Genomic DNA, 18,470 nt, shown 5'->3' on the forward strand with positions numbered 1-18,470 from the left:
ACTACAGTTCACTGTAAGAGGATATTATGCTCAACAATGGAGGCATAGCATTTTCTGTTTTCAAATTTTCTTTCCCACTCTATTTCCTAATCTTTCTAAGAGTTACTATCCATCTACAATATTCACTCACTATAGGAGGCATAGAAACCCCTTTTGATCTCTTCTGTGTAGAAGCACAGATCTGTACTCACTGTCATAGATTCGGATTGTTCTGTTTTAGTTTTGAAACAAAAACTGTCATTTTAAAAAAATTCTTTAAAAAATTTAATGAATGCTAAATTAAGAGGCCTAGACATTAAAGTCCTTTGTTTATTCACAGATCAGAACAGTGCATGCTTCACTTATACACCCCTATAATGCTTTCACCTGGAGGGAACATCTCTTGGGGTGAAAGTGTACTTCGGTTTTCAAGCCTAACTGATCCTTTGCTTAGACAGTTAACAAAGGTCCCAGTTGTCGGGGACATTTCTGATGTGGACAGTATTACCCAGGGAACCAGCTGAAGACTATTGAATTATTAAGTTCAAATAGGCTGCTGAACTGCCATCAGATAACCTTTTTTTGCTACAGACATGAACTGTGTTCAAACCAGTGACCTGTAAGAAAAGGCTCCACACCCCCTTAACAAGCAGATATGTATTATAAAGGAAATATAACTTGGATTAGAACTGGAAGCCTGGTGCTGCTTCCATTGCAGTCAGCGGCAAAACTCCTCGTGATTTCAAGATTTCAGAGCCAAGTCATTTATGACCCAGTGTTTTTACATAAAAATGGTCTCCTAGCAATTGGCTTTGTTTCAGATGGTTTGAAAATGACAATATATGACATTTTTTGTGGGCTACCGGTCGAAATGTTGATGATAGAATTTAGCATAGTAGCAGGATATTTCCAAGAAACACACTAAACTACGTAAGAACTTAAAGTAGTTTGTATTTTTTCCCATGGACTAATCCTTGGTCTGTATTTACTTACACAGTAGTAATGATTGCACATTTTGAGGTATATCTCACTAAGTCAGTTTACTTGACTAGCTAGGCTTACCAAATTAGCTGCAGGGGGATAGTACCCGAGAGTCTCACTGTGCAAAACCTTTGGATTCCTGCCTCAGGGAGGAAGCAAGTTGTGCTCATGTATTTATCACATTTAATTACCTTTTCAGAAGGAAATCACATGTACCATCTATTCCCAGTAAAACTGGCTTAATAAAGAAAAGGAAGGACTTGCATTAGTCAGAACAGGGCAATCAGTAATATTTACAGCCATGCCGTTGTTATGGGATGACATTTATATGACACAGTTCTCTTTGTGATGTAGTACGTTGGTCCCAGGATATTAAAGAGACAAGCTGGGTGAGGTAATAATCTTTTATTGGACCAACTTCTATTGGTGAGAGATACAAGCTTTCAAACTTACACAGAGCTCTTCTTCAGGTTTGGGAAATGTACTCAGAGTTAAATACATGGAAGATGCAACTACTTGATGAATAAGTGAAAAATCAAAGATTCCTCTTTGTGCGACTGTGGTGTGAACATCCAAACCACAGAACAAATCATAAGATAGTCCACCAAATATGTATTCAAAGATGAAATGGATGATATCCACAACGTCACAGAGGAGAACTCAAAAATGGTTTATGGACCTACAACCGCATCTATAGAATGTTGCTCTGCAGACACCATACACAAGAGAGCTAAATACTGTGTGAAACAGATTGTTTAACATAAGTAAACACACAATTCAAGGGAACCATTCAAGGTGAAGTGGCCTGCTAATTCTCCTGTCATAGGAGTGGAAAAAAACCTGGGGGGAGGGGAGGTTAGTGGTTTACAGATTGTTGTAATAAGCCCAAATCAGTGTCTTTCTTCAGTGCATGATTTTTAGTGTCCAGCAAAGTTATGAATTTAATCTCCCAGATTCATCTCCTGAAGGTGTTGTGCAGGTTTGAGGATGAGGACCGATAAGTCAGATACAGAGTGATCATGTTGTGAAAAATGATGTGATATTTTTGTCTTTCATCATTTTTCTGTTAGTTCATTCGAGAACAGAGTGATGGTCTCATTTTACACACATAGTTTTTATTGGGGCACTTGGTGCACTGGATGGGATACACCACATGTTGTGATAGGCACATGTAGGACCCATGGATCTTGAAAGGTATTGTGGGAGCTTCTTTTTGGACAGTCCTACAGCTATCTTAATGAGAATAGAAGGCATGGTTGATGGATTCATTTACTGCCTGTAGTAGAAGTCAAATGCTTCATTTCATTGCATTATTTTAATCTACAGATGCATCTACTTCTGCATCTTTTATTAATCCTGAGGCATTTATCATATAGCAATCAGAAATTCCTTAAGTAATTCCGCATCCTGGAGATGTTTTGCAGTAGCTACATTTCATGGTGTTTTACCTGAAAGGCACAGTCCAAAGGAGAACATTTATCAAATTAAATTATTTGTCTAACTAGAGGCCTAAAATAGCTGATGAAATATTTTGACATGAGGAATAGCCAGTTATAGATTATGGGTCAGAACCTACAGCCTTCGCTCAGGCAAACATCAACAAAAGGTTTGCCTGAGTCAGGACTGCTGTTATATTGGAGTGATCTGCTGTGAAATTCAAGCAACGAAGACCAGATGCTTTCATTACTCTATTATTATTATTATTCCTCTAAAATATAAGACTGTTTCTTCTCTCTATCTTAAATGGAGATCTATGTGTGACAGAAAACAATACAGAGCCAAGGATATTAAAATTAATCAGGGAGGGCTATCATTTATAAAGCTGAGTCTGGCAATTGTTTTGTCCATTTTCATTGATAATTTCAAAGGCAAAGAAATTGTTCTCAACTCTTTTTGCTGCCAGATGGATACAGGTTAAAAAATGTTAAAGCTTCTGGGAGTGCTTATTCCAATCATGACCTGAACTGAACTCACTCTGTCCTTGCCACGTTCAGATTTTGCTTATTCTGTGCATGTCTGCTTTGGGAAGGTCAGAGTTTGGTGGGTATGCACATAGAGATCATAGCAATTAGAGAAGGGAAATTTTTATCCATTTCTCTGCAAATATAGGATTGTTCTCTACTGTGATCCAGACTGTGGTATCCTTATGGGGCTGGAATTCACCTTTGTGTAAAATGTGAGCACAAGGCTTGTCCCGCATTTCAGTCCCACCTAACCTTATTTTGAGGACTTAAGTGATGCATAGGCCTAATATTGGTCCTCAGCATAAGGGTAAATTTCACCCATTGGTGAGAACTTTCTCACACAAATATTCTCATTTGAAGTCAATGATAACTGCTTCTGTAACCCATGCCTGCTTGGTGTAGCACTCTGTCCCCCTCCAGTTGCACCTAGCCCAGACAGAGATTGCTGAGTCTGCTACAGCCTTGGCTAAGAATCACATAGCTTTTATAGCTGTTCAATGGCATGCAGGAGGCACTGGCGGGAGGGGCGAGGGTGGGAAGAGGCGGGGTGGAGTTTTGGGGAAAGGGGTGGAGTGGGGATGGGGCCTGGGATGGAGTGGGGCGGTCGAGCATTCCCCAGGAACTTCGGAAGTCGGTGCCTCGAATGAGTAAGGATTGCACAATCAGGTCTTGTGTATTTTTACAATGCATCCAGTCTAGTCTGATGAACCAGATCCTCACCTGGTGTAAACCAGTGAAACTCCATTGACTTCTATGAAGCTATGCCAAGTTATATCAGTCGATGAATTGACCCATAGTGTATGTTATAAATGATACAGTATAATAATAAAAAAGCATGTCTGTACGGTGACAGGGATTGTCTAATATGGATTTAGTTCAAGTATGACTGAGCCTGTGAAATAAAACTCCTCACAGACTAACATTTTTTGTGAGGACTAGAATGTACACAAAATATATATTGAATATATGTTTGATTAAAAACTGCTACATGATTGCAGAACTCATGTCTCAAAATCATATTCTGTAGTTCCTTTGATTTCATTTTCAAATGGGTAAAAATTGATAAAATCCACATAAAAATGCATCCACTCTCCAAAAGAAGTCAATAAAATAAGCAAAAATGTTTTTGAATTCTAGAGCCCTATGCAAAGTCCATGCATATCAATGTTAGTTGTTCCATTTACTTCAGTGGGCTGTGGATCAGGCCCTACAAATAAAGGAAAGAAATTTAGGAGCCTGTATCAAGATTTTCCAAAGTCACCAATGATTTTAGGCACCCCAACTTTTGGTGCCCAACTTGAGATACCTTAAAGAGGCCTGATTTTCAGATCATGCTCCGGAGTTTCCGAAAGTCAGGCCCCTTCAGAATGCCTCAAATTGGACATCCAAAAATTGAGGTACCCAAAGCAAAGAGTCTTTTAAAATAAAAAAAAGAACGAACCCTTGACCCAGGTATATTTTTATTTTTCACATTTTCATGACTCAAATATAAACGATGGTTCCCCCCGCCCACCCCCGCTGCGATTAAAGACACACAATTTCTCTTTAGCTAAAAATTTCAATCTGAAATTTTAGTCTGGAGAATGTTTCGTCTAAAATTAAAGAACTCTGGAAATACAGCTGATATTTTATCTTGTACAAGTGCTGATAGAACTTTAACAGAAGCCTGACGAAAGGTGATGCTTTTAATATCTCTCTACTTTTAATATGATTAAGAAACATGGTTTCTTCAGCTGTTCTTTGCTTAAGTAAATAGTTTAATAAGTTTTAGCGGACACATTATGGGAAATAAATAGATTTGAGGTTTAAGTCAAGGCAAGATTGTCCTTGCATCAACTTTAGTTTAGGAAATCATAAGAGAAGACAATCAAATGGGAAGCTTAACAAGCTATTGTCAGTGATTTACCTATACTCAGTGGGGCTCAGAGTGTTGAACCTGTTTGATAGTGGGACAGGGTTGGTTATCTTTTCAATCAGTTTTGTCGGTAGAAGATTAAGGCATAATAAAATAGAGCAGAACACAAAAAATATTTTCAAACAGCAATAACCTAAGAGCAATTTTGGCCCCATTTGTTCTTAATATGACTCATCTCAGCCTCCTCAAATCTAGAGTTAATCCATAGGCTTTACTGGAGTTACTGTGTGTAGTTGGCTTGATCCTAAGCCTACTGAAGTGTCTGGAAAGATTCCCGTGGACTTGAGTGAACTTTGGAGGAGGGCCTTCCCCCAGAGTGATGGAGTTCTGAATTTGATCCCCAGACTGGGAAGAGGAAGTAGACTGAGGGGTGAAGGAATTAAATGCCCATCTGCCCAGCCCCCCTCAGTTTTGCACACTAGACCTCTCATCTGCCCAATCCCCCATGGGTTTTGCCCTCAATCCTCCCATCTGCGATCGGGGGAAGTCCCGGACGACTGGAAAAAGGCTAATGTAGTGCCCATCTTTAAAAAAGGGAAGAAGGAGGATCCTGGGAACTACAGGCCAGTCAGCCTCACCTCAGTCCCTGGAAAAATCATGGAGCAGGTCCTCAAGGAATCAATTCTGAAGCACTTAGAGGAGAGGAAAGTGATCAGGAACAGTCAGCATGGATTCACCAAGGGCAAGTCATGCCTGACCAATCTAATTGCCTTCTATGATGAGATAACTGGCTCTGTGGATGAGGGGAAAGTGGTGGACATGTTGTTCCTTGACTTTAGCAAAGCTTTTGACACGGTCTCCCACAGTATTCCTGCCAGCAAGTTAAAGAAGTATGGGCTGGATGAATGCACTATAAGGTGGATAGAAAGTTGGCTAGATTGTCGGGCTCAGCGGGTAGTGATCAATGGCTCCATGTCTGGTTGGCAGCCGGTATCAAGTGGAATGCCCCAAGGGTCGGTCCTGGGGCCGGTTTTGTTCAATATCTTCATAAATGATCTGGAGGGTGGTGTGGATTGCACCCTCAGCAAGTTTGCAGATGACACTAAACTGGGAGGAGAGGTAGATACACTGGAGGGTAGGGATAGGATACAGAGGGACCTAGATGAATTAGAGGATTGGGCCAAAAGAAATCTGATGAGGTTCAACAAGGACAAGTGCAGAGTCCTGCACTTAGGATGGAAGAATCCCATGCACCGCTACAGACTAGGGACCGAATGGCTCGGCAGCAGTTCTGCAGAAAAGGACCTAGGGGTTACAGTGGACGAGAAGCTGGATATGAGTCAACAGTGTGCCCTTGTTGCCAAGAAGGCCAATGGCATTTTGGGATGTATATGTCGGGGCACTGCCAGCAGATGAAGGGATGTGATCATTCCCCTCTATTCGACATTGGTGAGGCCTCATCTGGAGTACTGTGTCCAGTTTTGGGCCCCACACTACAATTAGGATGTGGAAAAATTGGAAAGAGTCCAGCGGAGGGCAACAAAAATGATTAGAGGACTGGAACACATGATTTATGAGGAGAGGCTGAGGGAACTGGGATTGTTTAGTCTGCGGAAGAGAAGAATGAGGGGGGATTTGATAGCTGCTTTCAACTACCTGAAAGGGGGTTCCAAAGAGGATGGCTCTAGACTGTTCTCAGTGGTAGCTGATGACAGAACAAGGAGTAATGGTCTCAAGTTGCAGTGAGGGAGGTTTAGGTTGGATATGAGGAAAAACTTTTTCACTAGGAGGGTGGTGAAACACTGGAATGCGTTACCTAGGGAGGTGGTGGAATCTCCTTTCTTAGATATTTTTAAGGTCAGGCTTGACAAAGCCCTGGCTGGGATGATTTAGTTGGGGATTAGTCCTGCTTTGAGCAGGGGGTTGGACTAGATGACCTCCTGAGGTCCCTTCCAACCCTGATATTCTATGATTCTATGATCTGCCCAGCCCCGCATCAGTTCTGCCCTCTATCGCACACATATGTATCTATGTGGTGAACAAATATTTAATAATGGACTCTGCAATCTAGCAGACAAAGGTATAACATGATCAAATGGCTGGAAGTTGAAGCTAGATACACTCAGACTGGAAATAAGGTGTACTTTTTTAATGATGAGAGTAATTAACCATTGGAACAAGAGTCGTGGTGGATTCTCTGTCACTGATCATTTTAAAATCAAGATTGGATGTTTTTTTCTAAAAGATATACACTCGATGGCCAGTTTTACACAGGAAGTCAGACTAGATAATCACAGTCATACTTCCTGGCTTGGAATCTACGAATCTCCAGAGCCCATGTGGTGATTGGAACAGACTGCAAATATTGTATGGTAGAGAAATAGCATCATGAACTTTGTCTTTCCTTTTGGCAGAAAAGTTCAGTTATTTCATTGTAAATAATTATCAATCCAGTTTACACAAGAGTAACTTTGGTATTTTTTATATATTTGTAGCTTTTTTGTTGTTATTTAATTGTGCATGTTGACTGCTTTCATGGCAGTTGACATGGGCTAGCTGATGCCAGAACTTTTGTCTGAAAGATTATTAAAATTGTCAGTTGAAATCCTGTTGAGCAGGCTTATAGTAATGTATTTCCACCAGGTTTCCTTATTCTTTTGATCCCATGTGTCCCTTTGTCAGCACAGAAATTCATTTAGTGTGGTTCCCTTTTATCAGTCACCTTTATCAACATTGAACTACTCAGTTTTCAGTATAGCATGCTATACATCATCCAAATAAGTAATCACTTTTTTTCTTTGCTACCTTCACATATGCTATGCAAGGCATTAAATAATTTTCCAATGGAAATATCACAAAAACATTGGGCGAGGATTGCCTCTTCCTATAGTTTGTATAGTGCCAAGCGCAACGGGGCCTCAATTTCAGCTGGGGCCTCTAGATGTTACTATAATACAAATAGTATTAACTCATATAACGATAGTGTTCCAAATAACTTTACTAATATGTTTTCTGTTAACTGACTCTAGAGAAATTTCCTTTAGTTCCAGTTTGCCCTTGCATGATGTGCAACAGAGAGTTTGTTGCACTCCAGTGCAAGCATGAGTGGCAGCTAAATGTGGGTGCCTATGAGGTTAATTGCTAGGCAAAGTTCTCATCAATGGACAGCAGAGAAGCTCAAGTATCCTGCACCTGCCTCCTTTCTTGCAAAGGTGCAAGAAAAGAAAGGAGCGGAGAATGGATTTGTCTGAGGAGACACGGGCTTCAGCACGATCATCCACATACTAACGAGGTGCTTAGCTACATGTTTCCCTCTTAAGCCTTAATGAAGCTACTAGGCAAGAATAACTTGGCATCTACAGAACAGCACTCATGCTAATAAAAGATCAGGTTCCCCTGCATGCTTTGTCCTGATCATTATATTTTACCTTACACTTATACATGCAATATTCTCACCTGTGCTGTGCATCAATATTATTCACATATCACCATAAATCTGCTCATTCACTGTACGAAAAATAAATATTCCCCCTACTCTTCTGTTGTGGCAGATTCAGGGAATAGGGCAGAATGAAACCATGATGTCACCTTTCAGTGAAGTGGGATGAATTTGGTTCAGTGTCTTTTGTCCAGGCTTCTATTCATAAGGCATTTTTTTCTTCTTTCCAATATAAAGTGATGCATTATGGGTTTCCTTCTATTACTGAGACAGTCCTGACAAACTGCAGTTGCAAATCAAGACTTCATTTAGCAGTAGCATAAAAGGCTGGTGTTTTGTACAGTGACAACACGGTTCTATTTCATCACAGTCTCTTGCAATAGGCATTCTCAAACAATGCTAAATTTGAAATACTCTCCTATTATATAAAATAAAGACAAGGTTTTGAACACTTTCAAACAATACCATGGTACCTGATTAAATTATTTAAAAAAATAATAATGTCGATCAACCCATTTGTTGTACCTATAAATTAGGTAACGATTATTAAACCAATATGAAATTCTCTTCTCTTAGGGGAGCTGAAAGTGATACCAGCTGGATAGGATACATTGCCTTAACCATTAAGCACTTATGGCAGTGTAAGGTAAGAATTTCTTATATTTTAAATTATTATTTAAAATTAATTATTTTGACAGTGGTTGACATGCAGTAGTGAAGAATTCTGACAGAGTTATGATATTGTTTAAACATATAGGCTAACATCTTGAAAGTCACGGAAAGGAATTAAATGTTAATTAATTTCCTATTCAGATTTCAGCTATAAAGCAATTTAAACTCACACATTGATTTGGTCAGGGTCTGATGCACAAACATAGAGAGCCACATTTTCATAATGCTGGTCTTTTTTTCTTTTTCTTTTTTTTGCCGGAGCCAACTGCACCTGCAAAATTCTCATCCCACAGTTTTGAACTGTGTAAGTGCTCTGATTTTGCATCTGCAATTCATTTATTGCACAAATTTCAGAGGAGCAAATTTCACATGCAAAAATTGGCCTTTTAAAAATACGCCCCACGCTATCAAGACTTCACAATCATTGTTCAAGGCACTAGGATCCCAGTTTTGCATGCTCCAGTTTTCATTGTCTTCAGGTGAGCCAAAAGAATACAGGTTGGCATATCTAAGCAGTTTCCACCACCTTTATCAGGAATCTAATGCCAAGATTTTTACTTGCGGCTGTAACTAAGCAAATCATTTGGCACCAAAGTTTTTAAAATGACCATTTATGCCCAGATCCTGATCCACTGCTTGATTTCAATGGCTATATTTGCTTAAGTAAATACAGCAAGATTTAGCATTTAAGGATAATTGGAATTATCTTTGAGAACTGCTTACAATTTAAGATGATTTTCTTGTGAGAAAGGTTTAGAATTTTAGGGCTAAATCATGAATGTGAATCTGGAGTAAGTCCATGTTGTTAGTCCAATGGCGTTACACCAGTTTAGCACTGATGAAACTGAGATCAGAGTCTGTCCTTTAGGGCTAGACTCTAACTTCACTCTTTCATGGGGTGGTTTAGGCCTCACTATATACCCAGCTAGCTGCTCTTGCTTTAAAGTCCACAGCTGGACTTTCAATCTGAGCAAGGCCAGGCAGGGAAGAAAGAAAGGCAGAATTCTCACTCCTCCGCATGGCCAAGGAAGAGCTGTGGCAATCTAGCCCTTAGCATTTAAGCTTTAGATCAGAGCTGCATAAGCTAACTGAGCTTGGCACTATTGGAAGGAGCTTGCTGAACTGTGAAAGACACTGAAATGGTTATGATTATAGGAGTATTGAAATATTACAGGCAGACCGAGAGAGGCCTTTATTCAGTAGTACAAAGGTGGGGAGGATTAGCATGTACAAAGCCTCTTCCACTAAAGTCTTGCATAGCCGATTCAGTGGCATCTTACACTTGGAGTCCCTGTGTTTGAGGGTGTGCAGAGCCTGCTCCTTTGGTGTGCCCTGGATGTGGAGAGGAGGCCTAGCCACGTACTCTCCCTCCACATTGGGCTGACTGCAACTCGGGGGACAGGCTGTGTAGCCTTAAAGTTGAGTGTTAAAGGATGCTATAGCCTGCTCAGTGTGGGGTGTTCAAAAGAGAATGTGCATCAGGTACAGCTGCTCCTTGAGTTCCCCATGGGGCACTGCAGCTCTGCATCCCAGCCCCAAGCCCCTTGGCTTAAGTGCTGCCCTATTATTACCCTGTGAATCGAGATGAGTGAATCTCAGTTGTGGTTTGAGATCTGTTCAGAGAGGAATCCATACTACTTGAATCTGCAAAACACACTGGAATTTTGAACACTTGGTTGATCTCCGGTCGCATTTGGTCCTCTAATCACAGCTGGAAAGCAGCAGAGAGGGAAAGTGCTAACATTACCTGTGTGTGTCAAAACCCTAAGGAAAATTTAGATGTAGTTTGGCTCTAGAAGTACAGGACAGTTCATAGGGGTTCCTGATTTTCTGAGTACCTGTTCTCACATCCTTAATTGTAACCATTTAAAATACCCAGAAAAGGCTTGATGTTGGGTTAATTTCAAAGGAGAAGAAAGGATCTTAACAAGTGGAGCATATGCAAGTTAGCAACAAACTTTAGAATGAGGAGACTGTCATTTCCATTACTGTGAAACTATGGCTGACCCCAAAGTTTAAAGACAAATATTTTTAGATTCTCCTTAATATTGTAGTCCAGTTTTCATAACTATATTTTACCGCTATAGATGAAGGCTAAGTATCTACCTTGTATTTCTGGTAAATAATAATCTCCTGATTTTTTCCAATCTAAATTGCCCCACAGGGCACTAATAAAACAAGTCATGGCTCACAAAGTAAATTTCCTGTGCACTAATTGAAAATGGTTTCAAATTTATTAGAGTTTCCGTCATCACCCTGAGATCTGATGTGAGCCTGTGCAGTAGTCACCATGACCCTTAAATATATACCTGGGCGATAAAAGAAAGATTAAAGAGCAGTTGTCGTACCATAGCATTAAAAATAATAAAACAATAATGATGAGTGTTAAGTTAACTGAATGCTGCTTAAATGCCACGTGTTAAGCTGAAGCAGCAATCCTCTGGAAAGATTTGATATCGTACTGCCAAGTCCTTTCCTAGATGTACCTAGACACTTACTGTAATAAATAGGCTCTTAAACTTTGCTTTAAATGCTCACGGTAGGCTCCTTTGCTCTAAGAAGTCTGGGAAGGCATGGAAGTTGGGAGAGCTACCTCTTTCTTGTGTCCCTGTTTGCCTTGGTAAGCCACAAGAGATGAGGTTCTGTGGCGATCCCTGGGGTGATGCCATATTCCCATGGCATTCTAGTTCCCCCTCCAAAGCCCCAACACGAAGCAGCATAAGTGACTGTGCAAACTGAGTCCTGAAATAACTCATGCAGGTTCCCCTTCTGTGCTGTGGAACCCTTTCTTCCAAAATGTCATTCCACAGGTGGAGAGCACTTGAGGGAAGTACTACCACCAGGCCTCGTGAACTAGCTGTGCCATCAAGGATCCACAGCTTACCAGGTGCACATGTGCATTGACTGGTAGTACAGAAGCACAGGGCCTGGACGCAGATGTTTTTTGCCTCTAGCAGATCCCAAAGAAAGAAAGAGCCCTCCTTAAAGCTTGGAATTTCCATTGTATTCAGACCCAAACCTTGTGACTTGGGCCATCTCTGTTACTGAGATATATTCTTAGCCAGTCTGTCCAGTGGGACTATATATTAATATCTGCTAACTATTTTATCCAGCCACAATTTCACTATAGAAGACCCATGCTCTTGGCAAAAATGGCAGAAGGCCAGATGATGAGCACTTGTACTGCTATAGAGTCATTCTCAGATGTGCAAAAGACCAGTTGTAATTATCGTATTGTACTTGTGGGAATTGAGTCTCCTACATACTGTAACCCGCACAGGCTGGCAAGCCTATTAAAATGCCAGTCACACCAGCAGCATAGCAGATACTTTGTCATTGATACGTATTCTGAGGTATTCCAATATTTGTGTGTGTACCTTTATAATATATATATATTATATATATAATATTTGTTTGTGTACCCACAAATAACCTTTCCCCATCCTCCAGCTACTCCGATGATTAATAGAATTCTGAGAACTTTATTCTTAACTCATAACTGCTGCACTTCAGTGATGACCACATTGTTTCTTTTAAACTCTCTTAATATTATTATTTTTCAATCTAGCATTGTAACTCTGCAGTTGGTATGCTGCCCTGTAAAGCTGCATGTGGTGCTTACAGCCCTGAAACATTATGTAAAATCAACAATACATATGCTTTGTAGAAAAAACTGAGCCTGTCTGGGATGGTGCAGTCCAAAACCATTCAATGATTAATTGTGATATGGTTACAGAGGCTATGTCTACACTTAAAATGCTACAGTAGTGCACTTACTGTAATAAATAGGCTATCAAAATTTGCTTTACATGCTATCACTGGGTTAGTCTACCTCCGTGAATGGTGGTAGCTAGGTCAATGGAAGAATCCTTCTGATGACCTACCGGTGTCTACACCACAGGTTAGGTTGGCTTAATTACATTGCTCCGGGGTGTGGATTTTTCCTACCCTTGAGCGACATAGCTAGGTCCACCGAACTTTTCCATGTAAACCAGCCCACAGCCATAACTGGCAAGGTGAATTTTGGTGAGAATGGAATCATTGCCATAATTTTTCAGCACTTTGTAACTACCTCTATGCATTCTGAAAACCTTCAGACAATATGGGGTTAGCCCTGGTCTACACTGAAAAGTTACGTCAACCCAGCTATCTCCCTCAAAAGTCTGAAAAATCCACATCCCTGAGAGATGTAGTTAAGCCAACCCATCCCTGCTGTAGACAGCGCTGTCAGTGGAAGAATTTGTCTGTCAACTTAACTACCACCTCTCGGGGAGGTGGTAGGCGATGGGAGAACCATTCCTGTTGCTGTAGTGATTGTCTCCACTGAAATGCTGCAGCTATGCTGCTGTAGCATTTTAAGTGTAGACATAGCCTTAGTGTGGAAGTCCTTACTAAAGAAAATGTCTAATTGACTCCAGTGGTAATGTCTTTCAATAGGAATGTAAAGGGACTAATTTTCATTTACACTAAGGCAACTTTACACTGCTCTGGTTAATGTAAATTACATCCACTTTCAGGGCCCACGACCCAGATAAATGTAGGGTGGCCATAGTGCAGCTGAAAATCAGACTTGTTGAATTGTACCCTCTGATAATAGTGATGCTTCAGTTGCTCAGGGGAGGAGTGATTCCATTCTTAGCTGCTGCTTTTTAATTGTTCATTGCAACCTCAGCATTTTTCCTTTTGGGGCTAAGATTTCTCAGACTCTGTCTTAGTCGCAAGAAGATGTTTTGGAGGGCTCTGAGTTTGGTCAAAGAGGAAAGGGCCATTTCAGGTCATTTCCATCTACACATGTAGCTTCTTAGAGGCAGGAGAGCAGTATTTTTAAATTTACCAAATGCCGCAATGAGGTCCATCTTGATTAGCATGGTTGCATTTTCTTTGTCGGTGGGTAGGAAGAGTTTATCCACCATAGCAACAATTGTTCTTTCAGTGCCATATCCTAGCCTGGAGCCTGACTGAGAAGGAACCAAACGCTGGCAACTGAAAAGTTTTCTTCCATTGAAATGTCAGTGACCCACTTTTCTGAGATCTCACTAGTCCTGTTGCAAATTTACAATCTGTACTGCCCCCACTTCAGCCCCTCTCCTGGCTACTCTCAGAGGGGAATTACTTCATCTGGTTACACGCTTGACAACTTTTAAGAAGTCAGTTCCTGGACTTAGAAGAACAATTAAGGCTCAAGGTCTACAAGCTGCCTAAATCCATAAAAAATGACAAAAAGGAGTAATTACATGGGATACCCATATATATGTTTTTAATGTACAATTGTCAATTTCTTCCCTCTCGCCACCACTTTTATATGCACCATTTTGCCATTTGTTTTTTTCTGTGTTTTTCACGACCCTTCCTTTTCTGTGCCTTTATTTTTACTATAACAACACTAATAGCACTGTGGAATTGCTGCTGATCCAAAGCCATAAAGAAAGGGATGTTGGTCAGTAGTTAAATGTTCCCCCACTTCCTAGAGGTATCAGTTCCCTTTTTACACATGTTTCTGACCTCTCTCACTCCTCTCTTTCACCTTTTCTGCTTTTCCCAACTGTTCTTCAGTGCTCTAGGCTCCTCTCTGTCTGTTTAGTTAATAGGTGGCTGGGGCAGAATTTTGTTTCTGGAGATGTTTTCCCCTTAACTCAGAGATATGGAAGGGGAGGGGATTGGTAATGGGATATACAGCCTTTAACCTCGAGATCATCATCTCAAATACAGCCCAGGTCAGTCATGTCTGAAAGCAATTATATTCTCTATATGGTGATCTATATGAAATGCATTGGTGGGCTCATCCCACATCCACCCACATCAGTTAGAAATCTTTTTGGTGGTCCTAATGGGGAGTCTAAACTTTGAATGTACATGGGCACTGCACTATTTCACTTCTAAAGAGTGTTTCTTCGGATTGGAGTTGAAGCACTCATTGGAGTGGGATGTGAAGATTCCAGTGACACTGACCACATTTTGGATAAACAAATGAATTTGGTCTCCAGGGCTCTTAATCTGGCACCTTTCATAATGACTAAATTCAATTAGCTTTTTAAAATACTAAGTGGCTCATTGAAGGAGGACCCCTGCTTAGGTAGATAAAGAATGGAGGTTATCCCCCAAACATCATAGAATAATAGTCTAATGCCACTTCAAAGACTTGTAGTGCTTCAAAGCAATACTTAAGAAAATTAAAAATTGTTCTGAGGTCATCAAGTGCATTTCAGTTCCTCCGACACTTGCCATTTGTTTCAGTGGGGGTCCAAATGTTATGGAATCTGAGTTGGATACTGAAACTGGTTAAGGAACTCTTAGGAAAACAAACTACACCTTATCGTATTTCCTTAACATTCTCATGAAACATTTTACCCCAAGACACCCCCCACAAGCCCCACATATTCACAATGCAAGTCTCAGAGCAGTATTAACATATAAACAATGATGCAACAGAGACTGGGAAATCAATCTGGATAAAATAAGAAAGGACTCAGGCTTGTGTGCAAATCTCCAGCTGAACCTTTACAATGAGGTTCCGAAGAAGTTCACTTAAGTGTATTTCCCTATTATGTTTAATTCTTATCTCTGTACTTCCTGGTTATGAGTTGGGACCTGGGACAGAAGTGCTAAAAGCCTGTGAGGAAAGGCTGTTTCTGAGGCATTTTTAGCCCAACCAGAAGCAAGGACATCTCAATCAATCTGTTTGAAGATTATTGATAATTCCAATTCACTTCAAGAGAGAGTCTCAGAGATGTACCTGGACTATATTCCCTGGCCTGTACACAGAGCAGGGTGTTGTACCTGTCAAAACTTTGGGGAGGTGCTAGAATAGACACTTAAAACCACAATCCACAAAGTTCCCTTGTTTTTTAAAAGTGACCAGTAGTGGCTGCAAAGATGCAGTCGGAAACAAGATACTGGTATTCAATGAAAGACAGTGATTAGAAAAGGAGACTTATAAGTAGGAAAATAAAAAATGAGCCATCACTTGCTCAGTTGCATAGCTTTCCCTTGATCATATGCTCATTTCTTCCTCTTTTGGACCAGTGCAAGATCTGGTCAGTAGTTCCTTAGATCTTTTCAGTTAACATACATATTCCAAGATGAGTCTGGGCAGCTCTGAGTGACTTTTTTCACTGCTCCACTTTACTGAGTGGCTTCTTTCCTTTCCTTTTCTTCATTTCATTTTATTTTCTCATCTTACTACCATTTCTCAGTTTGTCCTACATTATAAAGCAATGAACAACTGGGATGTGTTTCTTTGGTGCTGTGAAAATGATTTATATGGAACTTGACTCTGCATTTCCATACTAATGTAAATATAGATTATGTATAAACATTTCATCATGCTCATGAACAAAAAAAGGGCCAAGACTCAAAAGCTGGATGCCGAATTTAGGCGGGATTCAAATGTAGGAGACTGGTTTGACTTAAGCAAAGACCCGTGCTATGATTTTATCTGGGTCTGAGCTTCCTCGAAGTTAGGGTGTATTTGGAGGTCTGGGGTTTTGAGTCTGTCCCCTTATTAATATGTATAATGTAGTGATGTATGTTTAGAATGAAACATTCACTATATAATCTTCATGATCTCTGGGTAAAATGTTCATAGCCAATTCACAACATGGAGTTCCACATATATAATAAATGTCATCCGAAAATGGCTAATCAGGTGGCAAGTTGTGATTGCTGCTACTGATTAGCTATAAGAATTGTGCACACAGCTAGTTTCACCAATCAGTTGTCTGAGCTACCTGTTATGTCTTGTCTCTTTGATTGCAAGCTCTTTGGGGGAAGGACTGGTATTTACTTTGTGCTTGTATAATGGCCAGCACAAAGGGTCCCCAACCTGGTAGTGGTCTCTTAAAAAAAGAACTAGATAAGTTCATAGAGGATAGTTCCATCAATGGCTATTAGCCAGGATGGGCAGGGATGGTGTCCCTAGCCTCTGTTTGCCAGAAGCTGGGAATGGGCGACAGGGGATGGATCATTTGACGATTACCTGTTCTGTTCGTTCCCTCTGGGACACCTGGTATTGGCCACTGTTGGAAGACAGGAGACTTGGCTAGATGGACCTTTGGTCTGACCCCGTGTGGCCATTCTTATGTTCTTTGCATGCTACTGCAATATAAATGTTTAATAATAATAAACAATGCATATGTATTTTGTTCTTTTTAACTGAGCTTTCAGCAAGACATAGGGTAGATTTCACATTATCCTTCCTACCTTTCATAGATACAGACAATTAAGCAGGATTAGCTTTTTTTATCAACCTTATCTTCCCAATTGGAGTGGAATGGAAGGTTATTAAGGACATCATGAGGGATTTAAAAAAAAATAAGAAAGCTAGAGGAATGCAAAAGAAAATAAAGATTGATTTCTCTTCCCTTATTGAGTGCTAGCAGTTAGGTAAACTGATTTGCAGTGAGGTCATCAGTCACAATTGGATGATAATTCGAAAATGGATTAGATTAGAAGTAGCAATTTCTGCTCTCTGGGTTTCAGCAGAAAATGGTTCAATTCTGTAACAGACCTCATAAACTAGTGGAGATCAATGCCCACCTAATGTGCCATTACACAGTGGGCACACTTCAGTGACTGCAAGTACAGCTGCAACTTGGGTTTTTACCATCTATATTTCCTCTGCTCTTTATTTGCTTTCCACAGGTGCTTTCACTTGATTATTTTTCCCTAGGGAATAAACAGTTTAAGAGAATTCTTTTCACTATTTCCATAAGCAGCAGTAAGAGAGAGGTGTTAGAAACATACTCTAGGGTGGGGAAAGAATCAGAACATCTCTCTGCTTGTATCAGAGTAACAGCCGTGTTAGTCTGTATTCGCAAAAAGAAAAGGAGTACTTGTGGTACCTTAGAGACTAACCAATTTATCTGAGCATAAGCATCCAATGAAGTGAGCTGTAGCTCACGAAAGCTTATGCTCAAATAAATTGGTTAGTCTCTAAGGTGCCACAAGTCCTCCTTTTCTCTCTGCTTGTAGTAGTATTCAGTAATGTTAGTGGCCTATTAAATTTGGGCAAGAAACAGTTTTCCCATGTTGAGAACTTTTGAGATTTCGAAAGATTTTCCTGTTCTGAAGTGAGATAAAACATTAAAATATCAAACAAATTTGTTTAAAAATGGATTCATCACAATGTTTTACTTTGATATTTTTAAATGTTTCATTTCAACTCTGATCTTTTATTTTTTGACATTTTAACTATAAATTACTTTACATTTCTTAATGAAAAGTTGTTTTGAAACTTAAAAAAGGAACTTTTATTCTTGAAAATGTCAAAATGGACATTTTGAAAATTGCAAAACTTTTTTTTCATTTTTTCTTTTTCAAAATGGGAAATTCATCTAAACTTATCCCTTTCATATAAACAGTGCTGGTTTCACGGAAATGGCAGAAAAATGACCAATTCTATAGCCTATTCCAGTGTAAATCTGGAGAAAGTATAGGTAAATAGTGGGGGAAATTATTCACAAAAGGCTAGATTGCACAATTCCTATTCACACCGATGAGCACGTAAATAAATAGTGCCTGTGAAGTCTATGTGCAAAAATTAGAGCTGAATGAATAGTGTTAGTAATAGTATAACAAAAAA

General features: G+C 40.0%; 1 protein-coding gene across 1 annotated transcript in view; it reads left to right on the forward strand.

The window, feature by feature from the left end:
* The window catches only part of SEMA3A (semaphorin 3A), a 403,325-nt gene that overhangs the window by 109,189 nt on the left and 275,666 nt on the right, over positions 1–18,470 (forward strand). The window contains exon 2 of the mRNA XM_074942567.1: positions 8,795–8,864. The gene's annotated coding sequence lies outside the window, so the exon portion shown is untranslated. The remainder of the gene's footprint in view (positions 1–8,794; positions 8,865–18,470) is intronic.

This window comes from Natator depressus, chromosome 1, assembly GCF_965152275.1.
Source record: "Natator depressus isolate rNatDep1 chromosome 1, rNatDep2.hap1, whole genome shotgun sequence".
Classification (NCBI taxonomy): domain Eukaryota; kingdom Metazoa; phylum Chordata; order Testudines; family Cheloniidae; genus Natator; species Natator depressus.